This window comes from Nannospalax galili, unplaced genomic scaffold (assembly GCF_000622305.1).
Source record: "Nannospalax galili isolate Female #2095 unplaced genomic scaffold, S.galili_v1.0 scaffold290, whole genome shotgun sequence".
In the NCBI taxonomy this organism is placed as follows: domain Eukaryota; kingdom Metazoa; phylum Chordata; class Mammalia; order Rodentia; family Spalacidae; genus Nannospalax; species Nannospalax galili.
The window spans coordinates 2,010,472-2,024,997 of record NW_008331486.1 but is presented as its reverse complement, the minus strand read 5'-3'; positions in this window follow the sequence as shown (position 1 = coordinate 2,024,997).

Below are 14,526 nucleotides of genomic sequence, written 5' to 3'. Positions count from 1 at the left end.
TGGGAGTGAATAGGGAGAAGCTGCACTTGTGCCATTAGCTGGAGGAGTGGGTAGGAACACTGGATCCGAGAGGCAAAGCCAGGTCCTGAGGTATCCAGAGGCATGCTAGGAAACCAGAAGAAGACCACGATCAACACACAGTACTGGTGGCACTATGTCATAGTGATTAGCATAGACAAGACTTCCTTGTCAAAAGCATCCTTCAGAGATAGGCAGATAGGGATCAAGATCTAGGAAACCAAGAGTGTCCAAGCACTTGAAAGGAAGGCGTCAGAGGAAGCAAACAGGAGACCTGAGACCACAGAGAAAAACAAACAGAGCCGGGGTGAGGCTTAGTCAGTGGAATGCTTACCTAGCATGGAAGAAGCCCTGGGTTCCATCCCCAGCACCACACAAACCCCGTGTGGTGCCATATACCTGTAATCCCAGTACTTGGGAGGTAGAGGCCAGAGGACCAGGAGTTCAAGGTCATCCTCTGCTACACAGTGACTGTAAGAGCAGCCTGGGACCTGTCTCTAAGACAAGACAAAGCAAAACAACCCGCAACAAAACAAAAAGAGAAAGGGAGAGAGCAAACACAAATGAGGACTTTAAAATAGCAAATTATTAACCTGGGGGACTGGAGAAGAAATTATAACATTAAACTGAGAATAGGCTCATACAAAATAAATCCTAAGAGAACTTGGAAATTTAAAATACTTGCTCAAATTTGAAACTCAGTGCATTGGCAAAATAGTAGAATAAATACAGCAAAAAAGGGAAAATTGGAAGAAATTTAAAGATGAGCAACCCCTGTGCCTCTTCTGGGTGTGTGTTTATGTGTGAGGAAATAGGTTTGAGAGTTCTCATGGAGTTGACTACAACAGCAAAACTGGAAATGTTCTATAATCTGGCAGAGGGTAGATAAATAAATCAGATTTTGATCCTATTATAGAGGTCTACACAAGTACAAGAACCCCTTAGAAATAATGTATTCACAGGAATACATCTTTTTTGTATAATTTTTATGTATTTGATGCCAAATGACTTTTTTTTTTTTTCTTTTGGTTTTTTTCTGGAACTCACTATGTAGACTAGGCTGGCCTCGAACTCACAGAGATCCGCCTGCCTCTGCCTCCCAAGTGCTGGAACTACAGGCATCACGCCTATGCGCCACCATGCCCGGTCAAAATATATACATATTTTTTTTTTGGTCTTTTTGAGACAGGGTCTCCCTATGGCCCCAGCTGTCCTGGAACTCACTTTGTAGACCAGGCTGGCCTTGAACTCAGAGAACTGCCTGCCTCTGCCTCCCAAGTGCTGGGATTAAAGGCGTGCATCACCACGCCCAGCCAAAATATCTTTTTTAAAAAATATTTTGCTTCTTATTTTTATTTTATGTGTATGAGTGTTATGCTTGCATGTAAGTAAGTGCACCCGTGTCATACCATGCCCATGGAGGACAGAAGAGGCTATTGGATCCCCTGGAACTGGAGTTACAAACAGTTGTTAGCTGCCATGTGGGTGCTGGGATTCGAACCCAGGTCTTCTGCAAGAACAATCATTGTTCTTAACCACTGAGCCATCTCTCCAGCCCTCTTGATGCAAAATAGCTTAATAAACTTTATACCCCCCCATCTGCACCCTCTCATAGGCCCCACACACCAGATTTCATGAATTCTCTCATTTATGTTAAGGACTATCGAGTCAAGTTAGTGTACCCAGATGTCCGTTAGGGCAAGTTTATCCACTGGGGTCTAGTCAGCCTATCTAGAGTCACTTCCTTAAGGAAGATCAACTCTCCCTCACCCAGCATTAATCAGCTGCCAACAGTTCTTCAGCTAAGATTGGGGCCTGCTGCCCATTTCCCTAATTCTAAGCTGGGTTTTTGTCTGCTTGAGTTTGCATGGATCTTGTGTATGCTGACACCATTGATGTCGGTTCATAAGAGCAAGGTCCCAGAAGCCTGTAAGACTCTCCTTCCATATGGTCAGGCACCTCCTCCCCTGGCTCTTTTCATCTTTCTGCCAACTCTTCTGCAATGATCCTTGAGCCCTAGGTATGTGGAGTTTAATAGAGGAGTCCTGTCCGAGGACCGACGCTCTGCAGACTCTTATTCTCTATGTTTTGGCCATTTGTGGCCTTTTGTGTTCAAGGCCCTCTGTTGCAAGAGGGAGCTTCATTTATGAAAGTTGAGGGATACATTAGTATTCTCTCTATCCCTTGTTCTACTACGTTCCCTGAGCCTTAAGTGTAGAGGTTCCATTGTAGATGTGTCACTTATAGTTGGGCATTTCACAGACACTTATTCTCTGTGTGTGACCAGTTGTGGAACTCTGTAATAGTCTCCACCTGTGGAAAAAGAAGCTTCTTTGATGAGTGGTGACTGGCGTACTTACCTGGAAATATAAGGATCCGCATTTAGGATATAGTAAAAAATTACATTTGTCTAAGGATATGACAGCCTTAGAGTTTTCTCTAAGATCCATGACCTCTCCAGCTATGTGTATTTGGCTATGTTTACAGTACCACACATGAGTTTCCTCCCATTGAGTGTGCTTTAAATTCAATTAGGTAGCTGTTGATTCCCTTCAAGATAAAAGTCCACTAGTATCCCAATGTAGTTTGCTATTCCAGTCATCGTTGTGGTTATTAGGCCTTAAAGCTGGGGTTGAACCATCGATTAATGTTCTTCCTTAGCAGCTTGCACAGTGTCCTCCAAAACTATGAGAGCTGCCTTCAGGGAGGAGGCTTCCAGGTCGGTTCCAGCTCTGTTGCTCCAATTCCCTTGTCTTCAAGGGATACATCTTAAAAATGTAATCCTAGTGAGCCAGGTGTGGTGGTGCATGCCTTTAGTCCCAGCACTCAGGGGGCAGAGGCAGGCAAATCTCTGTGAGTTCGAGGCCAGCCTGGTCTCCATAGCAAATCCAGGCCAGCTATGATCAAAAAAAAAAAAAAAAAAAAAAATCCTGGTGAAAAAAAGCAATTGTGGAAAAACAGATTTGTACAATACATATTATATAAACATGAAAATAATGCTATATACCTCTAATGCATTAGATATACTGTGGATGATTATACTTCAATAAAATTCACATTTAAGACATAAATGAGATCTAGTGAAATGCCTCAGTGTATAAAAGCACTTGCTGCATAAGACTGATGACCCAAGTTCGATCCCTGGAACCCACATATGAAAGTCAGATGCAGTGGTGCACAATTGTAATCCCAGTGCTTCTCCTGAGAAATGAAAGGCAGAGACAAAAGAATCGTCCGAAGCTCATGGGCCAGCCAGCCTGTAGTACAAAACATGGCAGGAACAGAGAGAGCCTGTCTCAACGAGGTGGAAAGAGAGAACCCACTCTTGGAAACTGTCCTCTGACTGCCACATGTGCCCTGTGACAATGGAGTGCACACACACGCACACACACAAATAAATAAATAATAAAATAATTTTAAAAACATAAATGAGGATCATGTATTCAAAATATACAAAAGACTTTTTTATACTGTGCTAATAAGACAAATAACCCATTAGTAATGAGCAAATAAAACTGAGAAGAAATTTCACAAAAAAAGACATTGAACAGTAATAGACATGAAAAGATGGACAGCTTTGTATCATTACATAAATCCAATTAATATAACAAGGGTATACCACAGCACACTAACGTTAAAAAGAATGACCATATCAAGTGTTAGCAAGGATATAGAGCAACTAATACATCCCTTGTGGAATGCAAGGGACTGGAAGACTGTGTGAGAGCATCTTATAAAGTACACTTAGCTTATAGCACAGCAATTCTATTCCAGGCACTTACCCAAGAGGACTAAAGCCTATATCCACACAAAGATTGGTACACAGGCCTGGAGAGATGGCTGAGCAGTTAAGAGCACCAGCTGTTTTTGCAGAGGACCTGGGTTCAATCCCCAGCATCTACATGGCAGCTAACAACCATCCATAACTCCAGTTCCAGGGTAATTTGATGCTTTCTTCTGACCTCCATAGACATTGCATGATACAGGTGCACTTACCTACATACAAGCAATACACTCATACACAGAAAATAAAAAAATAACTGGGCGTGGTGGCGCACGACTTTTATCCCAGCACTTGGGAGGCAGAGGCAGGTGGATCTCTATGAGTTCAAGACCAGCCTGGTCTACATAGTGAGTTCCAGGTCAGCTGGGGCTACAAGGAGACCCTGTCTCAAACAAACAAACAAACAAAAAACAACCAACCAAACAAAAAATAAATAAAATATCTTTAAAATTGGTACAGAAATGTTCATAGTAGCATTATTCAGAACAGCCCCATCTGGGAGCAACCCAGATGTTCAGCAACTTAGGAAGGGAAAAATGAATCACTGTATAGTCACATTTGAAAATACTACTCATCAATAACAAACAATGAAACACATATAAAACCATGTCTGAATCTCAAAACTCTGCTACATGACAAAAATAAAACGTAAAAGGTGATGTTCTGTATTTCATTTATAGAAAATTATAGAAAAGAGAAAACTATACTGACAGAAGGGGAAGGGGCAGGAGATTGGCTATCAAGGGACAGAATCTGTTTTGTGTAATAGGATACTTTTGTTTTTTGGTTTTTTGGGTTTTTTTTTTTTAGCCCCAGCTGACCTGGAACTATGTAGATAGTGACCTTGAACTCGCAGAGATCCACCTGCCTCTGCCTCCCAGTACTGGGATTAAAGGTGTAAACCACCATGCCCGGCTGATAGGATAGTTTTATATTTCAATTCTGAGAGTGGCGGTCACCCAATTTTCTATAAGACTCAGATTCCTCCTGTGGCATTCTTGAAATAAAAGAAAACTGTACTCAAACAACAACTTAATAAAAATGTGTTTGTGGGAGAAGGGGGATTGTTTGTTTTTATTTTTTATTTTTTGACAAACTCTTACTATGTAGCCCAGGCTGGCCTTGAACTCACAATCCTCCTGCCTCAGGCTCCCAAGTGCTAGGATTAGAGGTATGTATCACATACCTGGCTTAAGAGGTACTTTAAAAGGCATAAATCACAAATTCAACATAGCTGTTTCCTTTGGAGGGAGAAGGGGTCATGGAATGGGGGTCTGAGGAGAACACAGAGCTTTAAAAAAAAAGATAAGAAAGCCAGGTGTGGTGGCACATGCCATGCCACCAGTAATTCCTATACTTCAGAGGGGGAAGCAGGAGGGGTCAGGAGTTCAAGGCCAGGCTCAGTTATATGAGATTCTGTCTCAAAAAGATAAAACAAAAATTAAATAATAAATAAATAAAAGGAAAAAAAATAAAATCAAGATAGGAAGTAAATATGGAAAACTGTTAAGATGTAACAGGGTTGGGTGGTATATACTAGTGTTTTGTTATATCATTTAGTCTTTATATTGTTGAAATATTTCAAAATTATTTTTAAAGGATGATCGAATTGAAAATAAGCCAAGAAATTTTTTTTTCTCAGACTTTTGAGCAAAATTACTGAGTATAAATAATGGGAGGCATAAAAGCTAAAGACAGAAGTTTCAACTTTTTTTTTTGCTGGCCTCGAACTCACAGAGATCTGCCCGCCTCTGCCTCCCAGTGCTGGGATTAAAGGCGTGTGCCACCACGCCCAACCCAGAAGTTTCGACTTTTATCTAGAGCTTAATAGAAGTTCTCTAAGGAGAATATGCAGAATGCCAGTCAATCAGTAGGAGAGCTGAGGAAGTGAGAGGATCAATCCAGTGCTAAGAAAAACAAGTAAGATGCATGGAATAAGGGCGGAGGTTCGCTCCTGGACACAGGTAAAATTTCAGAGAGAAAAAACACTAACAGTAAGTGTAAGTAAGGGAGGGAAGACAAATAAGGGAATCATATTAGTCCAAAAACCTATTGACAAATTACACATACAATATCTCTACATGAGTCCATGTGTATACCTGCAGGCTACATAACAAGAAACAGTACCAAGCAGGAGAAACCTTCCTTGGAGTTGTTGACCAAAGTAGTCAAAGAGACTCCCCAAAATACACAGGCTATTGCCACAGCCCTTGATTGTCTCTCAGAACTTGAAGGTAAGACCCTATTGCTGAAGATAAGACGTACTTTGGACACGGGATTTGGAGAAATGGAGCTGGAACTGGCCTGGAAGTCAACTCCCCTGAAGTCTAGCTCTCATAGCTTTGGAGAGCACTATGTAAGCTGCTAAGGGAGAACATCCATCGATGATCCAACCCCAGTTTCAAGGCCTAATAACTACATCAATGACCAATACAGCAAATGACATTGGTGCAGTAGTGGCACTTTTTTCTTGGGGGTAATCAACAGCTACCTAATTGGACTTAAAGCCCACTCAATGACAGGAAACTCATGTGTGGTACTGTAAGCATAGCCAAATACACATGACTGGAGAGGTCTTAGATCTTAGAGAAAACCCCAAGGATGTCACATCCCTAGACAAATGTAATTTCTTATTATGTGCAAAATATGGCTCCTTGTATTTACATACAAGTATCCCAGTCACCACTTATCAAAGAATCTTCTTTTGCAACAGACAGAGACTATTACAGAGTTCCACAACTGGTCACACACACAGGCATTGTCTGTGAAATGCCCAAGACTAAGTGGCACATCTACAATGCAACCTCTATACTTAAGGCTCACGGAGTGTAGAGCAAGGGGTGAAGAGGCCACTAACGCATCTCTCAACTCTCATCAATTAAGCTCCCTCATGCACCAGAGGGCCAGGAACACAAAAGGTCACAAATGGTCAAAGCATGGAGAGTAAGCGTCTGCAGAGGGGACTTAGACAAGACTCGTATATTAAACTCCACCTATCAGGGCTCAGGGATCATTGCAGAAGAGGAGATGGAAAGATTGTAAGAGCCAGGGAGGATATGCATGACCATATGGAAATAGAGTCCTGGGACCTTGCTTTTATGAGCCTACAGCAATGGTGTCATCATGCATAAGACCTATGCAAACTCAAGCAGACAAAACTCCAACACAGAACTGTGGAAATGAGCAACAAGTCCCAATCTTACTCGAAGTATTGGCAGCTGATTACTGCTGGGTAAAGAAGAGCTGATTTTTTTTAAAGGGAGGGACTCCAGATAGGCTGCCTAGACCCCAGTAAATGAACTTGTACTGAAGGACATCTGGGGACACTAACTTGACACAGTAGGCCTTAACACAAATGACAGAATGTATGAATTCCAGTGGGGTGGGGTGGTGTGGGAGGGTGCCAATGGGAAAGCAGGGTATAAAGATTTAAGACTGATTAAGATAGTTTGTGTGAACTACACAAAAGTTCAATTAAAAATTTACAAAAAGAGAGAGAGAGGAGGCCACTTCGTTCGAGTGTCTTTTCTGTTGCTGTGATAAAACACTCTGACCAAAAACATTTTTGGAGAGGAAAGGGTTTATTTGACTTACACTTCTAGGTCCCAGTCCATTATTAAGGGAAGTCAGGGCAGGAACTTGAAAATTTGAAGAAGAAACCATGGAGGAATGCTCATGCTCAGCTAGCTTTCTTATACAGCTCAGAACCACCTGCCTAGAGATGGTGCTGTCCACAGTAGGCTGGGCTCTCCTACATCAATTAACAAAGGGTTCTGTGTGTTCTGCACAGCAGGCTTGAGTCCAAGATCTCTGACCCAGAAGGCTTCATGGGTATCCTCTCTTTCTGAGCCTCGGTTTTCTGAGTCCTCCTATATCAACCAACAAGACAATGCCCCAGAGACATGCCCACAGGAAATCATTCAATTGAGATTCCCTTCTCAGTGGCTCTAGGCTGTGTCAAGTTGACAGTTATACCTAATTAGCACACACTTATTTTCAGAGAAATGAGAATTGGATTGGCAAGTGGTTTCTCTTTGGAAATACTAGAAGACAGTGGAAAACAAGAGGGAAGTCTCTGATGAAAATCATTTTGATCCTAAGATGTTACTTAACCCAAGTGGCCTTCAAGAGGGGGACAAAAGAGAAGATGTTTTGGAAAGACTCTTTCTGAACGAATTTCCTACTTACATACTCAGAAGGAACTACTCAAGGACACAGTCAAGGGCCACTTAATGATGGGGATGCTTCCTGAGAAGTGTTAGGCGACTTTTTTGTTGTTAGTGGTGAACATCAGAGTGTACCTGACTGATACACATCATCCTACACACCTAGGCTCTATGAGTCAGCCTTTGCCCCTAGCCACAAACCCATGCAGTGCCTTATTGTACTGAACATATAGGCAATTGTAGCTTAATGGTAAATATTTGTATTTCTCAATGTAGAAAAGGTACTATTTAAATGGTAGATGATAGGAATTATTTTTAGCTCCATTATAATCTTTTAAAAATATTTTATTTTTAAAATTATGCATAGTGTATATCTGTGTGTGGATAGGTGCACATGGGTGCAAGTGCCTGTGGAGGCCAGAAGAGGGTGTTGGATCCCCTGGATCTGGAGTTACAGGTGGTTGCGAGCTGCCTGATGTGGGTGTTGGGGTCTGAACTAAGTCCTCTGGAAGAGCAGTATGTGCTCTTAACCACTGAGCCATCTCTCCAGTCCAGCTCCATTATAACCTTGTTGGACCACCATCACATAGTTTTGTTATATGGTACATGATATTTGTCAAGAAAAAGAAAACTAGCTAGCATGGTGGTGCATGCCTTTAATTCCAGGCAGAGGAAGGCAGATCTCTGTGAGATCCAGGCCAGCCTGAGCTACATAGCAACTTTCAGGTCAGCCAGTGCTACATAGTGAGACCCTGTCTCAAACAAAAAAAGTATATGATGACATTACAGAGCTGTGATGCTGATGAGTTACAGTCCAGGCAGGGAAAGCCCTTCCTCAGCTCTTTTCCTTCCTGGGGCTATTTCTCCATTGCAGGCTTATTTTGAGTGTTTTGCTTGGCTCAAACAGAGAGGCTCTGCTGAGGAAAAGGGAACCAGCAAAGCTATTTGTGATCTTGAGGTGTCAGTGGGATGGGTGGGAACTGAGGATTCAGTACATGGCTTCCAAAATACTTAAGAAAAAAATTCTGGGGCTATATTAGAGGCTGAGTGGTTGTGCCAGAAACTCTTATGAGTGGAGTTGATTTGCTAATTGATGTGGGAGGGCCCAGCCCACTGTGGGGAGTACCATTCCTAGGCAGGTAGGCCTAGACTGTATAAGAAAGGTAGCTGAATGTCAGCTGGGCAGTAAACCAGTAAGCAGTGTTCCTCCATGGTTTCTGCTTCAAGCTCCTGCCCTGAGTTCCTGCCTCAGCTTCCCTCAATGATGGACTATAAGTCAAAATAAACCTTTCTGCCCCGTGTCAGTGATTTATAACAGTAGCAAAAAACAAAAACAACCAACCAAACAAAAAAAACTACAGAAAGCAGTCTACATTCAGCTAAAAAGATAATGAAGTGATGCTGGGCGTGGTGGCACACACCTTTAATCCCAGCACTCTGGAGGCAGAGGCAGGCAGATCTCTGTGAGTTGGAGGCCAGCCTGGTCTACATAGTGAGTTCCAGGACAGCTGGGCCTACAGGGAGACCCTGTCTCAAAAAGACCAAAACAAAAAGAAAGATAATGAAGTGAAAAGGGGTCAGAAGAAAATATTCAGATAGGTGTAACTATGCAATTTTAGTTCTAGAACAAGGAGAGAGAAAACAGTAGGAAAAATATCTTGAAAAATTAGTGGCAGCTTGGAGGTTGACTCAGTGAGTAAAGTGCTTGTTCTGCAAGAATGAGGACCTGAGTTTAAATTCTTAGCACCCTTGTAAAAATCTGGGCATGGCAGTGTACCTATAATCCCAGCACTGAGGAGACAGAGACAGGAGGATCCCTGGGGCTTGCCATCCAGCTCGATTAGCCTAATTGGTGAACTCCAGGTTCACTGAGATCCCATGTCAAAAAATAAGTTGGAGAGTGATTAAGGAAGACACTATCAATCTTTGGCTTCCACACGTAAATGTACATGTAGACACAGACAGACAGACAGACACACACACACACACACAATAATGGCTGATTTTTTTTTTCTTCAAGGCTGTAGGAAAGGAGTAGTCAAAAGATACAGGAAACTCAACAAACCACAAGAAGAAAGACACGTCACCACATTCTCAGAGGAGAACAGTAAGACTCACAAGCGACTTTTCAATGGAAACCAAAGAAATCAGAGGACAATGGAACAAAATTCTTAACATACAAAAAGAAAACCTTTAGCAAACTAGCATACTACACACAACAAAAGTATCCTTCAAAACTTAAGGCTGCTGGGCGTAGAGACCTGAAGTTTTATCCTCAGGACCCACATGGTAGAAGGAGAGAGCTGACGCATCAGTTTGTCTTTTGATCACCGCATGTGCTGTGGTAGCAACACACCGACACGTACAGACACACGAACAAATAAATGTAATAAAAATTTAAAAAATAATGTAAGGACAAGCAACAACATTTCAAACAGAAAAAAGGTGAAAATTGTAATTTCCAGCAGTTTTTTCAGATTAAAGAGCAGTTCCTTAATCAAGAAAGTGGGCTCAAATGGATACATGGGACTATAGGAAAGAATGAAGAAAACTGAGCAAGGCCTTTAATCCCAGCTCTTGGATATCTGTGAAATCGAGACTAGCCTCGTCTACATAGAAAGTTCCAGGCCAGCTGTGGCTGGAACAAAAACAAATAAACAAAACAAAAACAGAAGAAAAACTAGATCAGTATTTTTAAATTGTAAAAATAATGACATAAATGCATTATGAGGCTTGTTACATATGTAAAAGAAAAATATATGGACGCACCACACAAAGATCACAGAGGTATAAATAGAGTTTAACTTCTGTAGCTTGCTGAATTCTGAAGGAAATGATAAAAAACTCACTTGAGACCTGTAGCTGTGGAACAATATCACGTGGCCTAACATGCTTGTAGTTAGAGTCCCAGAAATAAGAACGAGGGAATGGGTGAGAAGGAATATTTGAAGAGATAATGGCTGAGAAGCTCCTCCAAATTAATAAAAGGCCACGAAAAAGAAATCCTAGATCAAGAAGTTCAGAAGGCATCAGGGAAGGTAACTTTTTGAAGAAGAAAGATAGAGAAAGTTGGGCCAGGGAGATGGCTCAGTAGGTAAGATCACTTGCTGGGCAGTCATGAAAACCTGAGGTTAAAGTTCAAACTCTCACATAAAAAGTCAGGCATATGTGCGTGCCTGTAACCCCAGCAGGGGTATCACTGGGACTTTCTGGCTGCCAGCCTAACTCCAGGTTCAGTGCAAGACCCCATCACAAAGGAATAAGGCAGTCAGTGATACAGGAGGGCACCCAATATCTTCTTCTGGTCTCCCTATGTGTGCAAGGTGCATGCACGTGCGCGCGCGTGCGCGCGCACACACACACGCACACACACACACAAAATAGAAAGTTATATCTTATTTAAGCTGCTTAAAATTAAAGGTAAAAAAAATCTTGAATCTTTAAAATTATTTTGTTTTAATTATGTGTATATGTGAGTGTCTGTCTGTGGGTTTATGAATGTGAATGTAGTTGTCCAAGAAGGAAAGAAGAAGGCATTGGATTCCCTAGGGCTGGAGGTAGAGGAGGTTGTGAGCTGCCCAATGAGGGTACTGGGAACCAAACTCAGGTCCTCTGCAAGAGAAGTACATGCTCCTAACTGCTGAGCCATCTCTCCAGTCCTGGAAATCTTGAATCTTACAGGCCTCCAGAGATAAAGTCACCTTACACACAGAGGTAGAAAGATAAGGATTACAGTAGATTTCTCAACCAAAACGGCCCAAGATGGAAACCTTTGGTGTACCTAGTGAGACTGTCTTTCAGACATTAAGGAGACATTATGATGTTTTTAGACAGGCAAAACTAAGAAAATTAATTTCCAACATATTCACACTAAAGAAGCGTTAGAAGATGTTTTTAGGTAGGAGAAATTACAGATAACTTAAATCTACAATAAAAAATAAATGATGGAAACATTCCCAAATAAAGATAAAATTCAGTGTATTGTGGGTTCACGATGCATGTAAAAGTTAAATATGTGACAAAACAACACAAAGAGTAGGAGAGGGAATGGGAACTGTGATGTACAACCCTTACATCTCACATGAAGCAATATAATCATATTAGTTACTTTTCTCAAAATGCTGGAAAGAACAATGTAAGGGATACGGGATTATTTTGGCTCAGTATCTCAGAGGGTTCAATCTGTGGTTCCTGGGCCCATTAGTTTGACCAGAATGTCATGGAGGCAGAAGTATGTAGTAGGTGAATACTTTTTATTTCATACCAGACAGGAAGAGGAAATGAGGCGGAAAAGAGTCATGGACAAGCTATCTCCTGAGGACACACCCTTAGTGATCTATGTACTTCCTCTAGCTATGTCCTGCCTCCTAAAGTTTCTAGAACCTCCCCATATAGTTCTTTCCTTTCAGAACCAAGCCCCAACATATGAGTTTTAGTGGGGACACTTTGTATTTAGACCATAACCTCTTACCTCAACACAATACCATTATTGAAAATAGACTGATGCCAATCAAACACATACATTATAAATCCTAGGACAAACAGCAAAAGATTTTTTTCTAAAGAATATTAAGGGATTGAGGGACAACTCAGTGGGTAAAAGTGCTGAGGTCCTGAATTTGAATCCCCAGAACTCATGGAAAAGCTAGTACTCTGTATCTGCACTCTCAGTGCACTAGGGCAGCGTGGGAGATAGAGGCAGAAGAGTCTTAGACGCTTTCAAGCCAGCTAGCCCAGCATATGCAGAAAAAAAAAAACAAAAACAAAAACAAAACAAAACAAAAAACAATGAAAGGATCCTGTCTTAAACAAGGTGGAAGGCAAGAACCAACATTCAAGGTTGCCCCCACACATGTGCTGTGGCACACGTGCACCTACATTCACACACAGAAATGCACAGGTGCTCATACACACACACACACACACACACACACACAGAATTTTTAAAGAAGTTAGGCCAATCATGATGGTGCATGCCTTTAATCCTAGTACTTGGGAGCTTAGAGGCAGAGGCAAACAGATCTCTGTGAGTTTGAAGCCAGCCTGGTCTATGTATCAAATATCAGATCAGCTAGGGCAATATAATGAGACCCTGTCTAAAAAGAAAAAAAGAAAGAAAAAAAATTTATGAGGGCCAGTGAAATGGCTCAGTGGGTAAAAGTATTTGCTGCCAGAAGACTTGTGTTTAATCCCCAAAACTCTCATGGCGGAAGGTGAAAGCCAACTTCTGCAAATTGTCCTCTTACCTCGACACATGTTCTGTAGCATGTGCACACACACAGAGACATGCAAACATACACAAGATAAATTAAAATGTAATAAAAATTAAAACATTTAAAAAGATGTATAAATAAGTCAATAGTAAAGACAAAATGGAACCATAAAAAATTTAATCCAAAAAGAAGGGAAAATGAAAGAACAGATGGAGCCAATTTTAAAAAAACCAGCTAAGAAAACGCTGTGTTTTAATTTGACTGTTTCGATGTTTTCATCAAGGCAAACAGTCTAAATATACCAAATAAAGATTGTCAGATGACATTTTTAAAAATTGCAAGACCAACTACATTCTGTCTGCAAGAAATCCACTTTAAATATAAAAGTCCCAGTAAAAAGATGGGAAATTATAATTATAATTAAAAGGAAAACAGAGCTGCTGTAAGACTGTCAATCGACTGTAGAACAAGAGATGTCGCCATGAGGGGCTGGAGAGATGTCATCATGAGGGGTCAGAGAGATGTCACCATGAGGGGCTGGACAGATGTCACCATGAGGGGCTGGAGAGATATCACCACAAGGAGCTGGAGAGATGGCTCAGCAGCTAGGAGCACTGGATGCTCTTGCAGAGGACCTGGATTCATTCCCAGCACTCATGTGGCAGCTAACAACTGTCCATAACCCCAATTCCAGGGGTTCTGATGCCCTCTTCTGGCCTCCTCAGGCATTGCACAACATGGGTGTACTTACATACATGCAGGCAAAACACTCATTTACATAAAATAAAATAAATAAAAGATGTTAAAAAGAGATATTTTCATGAATAAATAACATCACATAAGGATAAGAGAGTCAAGTCACCAAGAAGACAACACACACTGCAAGACTTAAAAATATATGAAGCAAGTTTTGGTAGAATTTAAAGACTTAAGTAGACAAATCACAATTGTTCTTGGATATTTCAACATTTTTCTCTCAGCACAAAAATAGGTACCAAAAAATGAGAATGTACACAAAAAATGAGACTGATGGGGTATGTCTGTAATCCCAGTTACTTTGGGGGCAGAGGGATCTCAGGTTCAAGGCCAATTTGGGCTACAAAGCAAGTTTTAGGCTAGCCTGGGCTGCATTATGAAACCTTGTCTAAAAAAATCAGAAAAATTATAGACAACACCATCAACAAATTTATCCTGATTGATTTTTTTTTTTGAGACAGGATTTCCCTGTAGCCCCAGCTGGTCTGGAACTATGTAGGTCAGGCTGGCCTTGATCTCATAGAGTTCCCCCCACCTCTGCCTCCTGAGTGCTGGGATTAAAGGTATGAACCACCATATCCAGCATCCT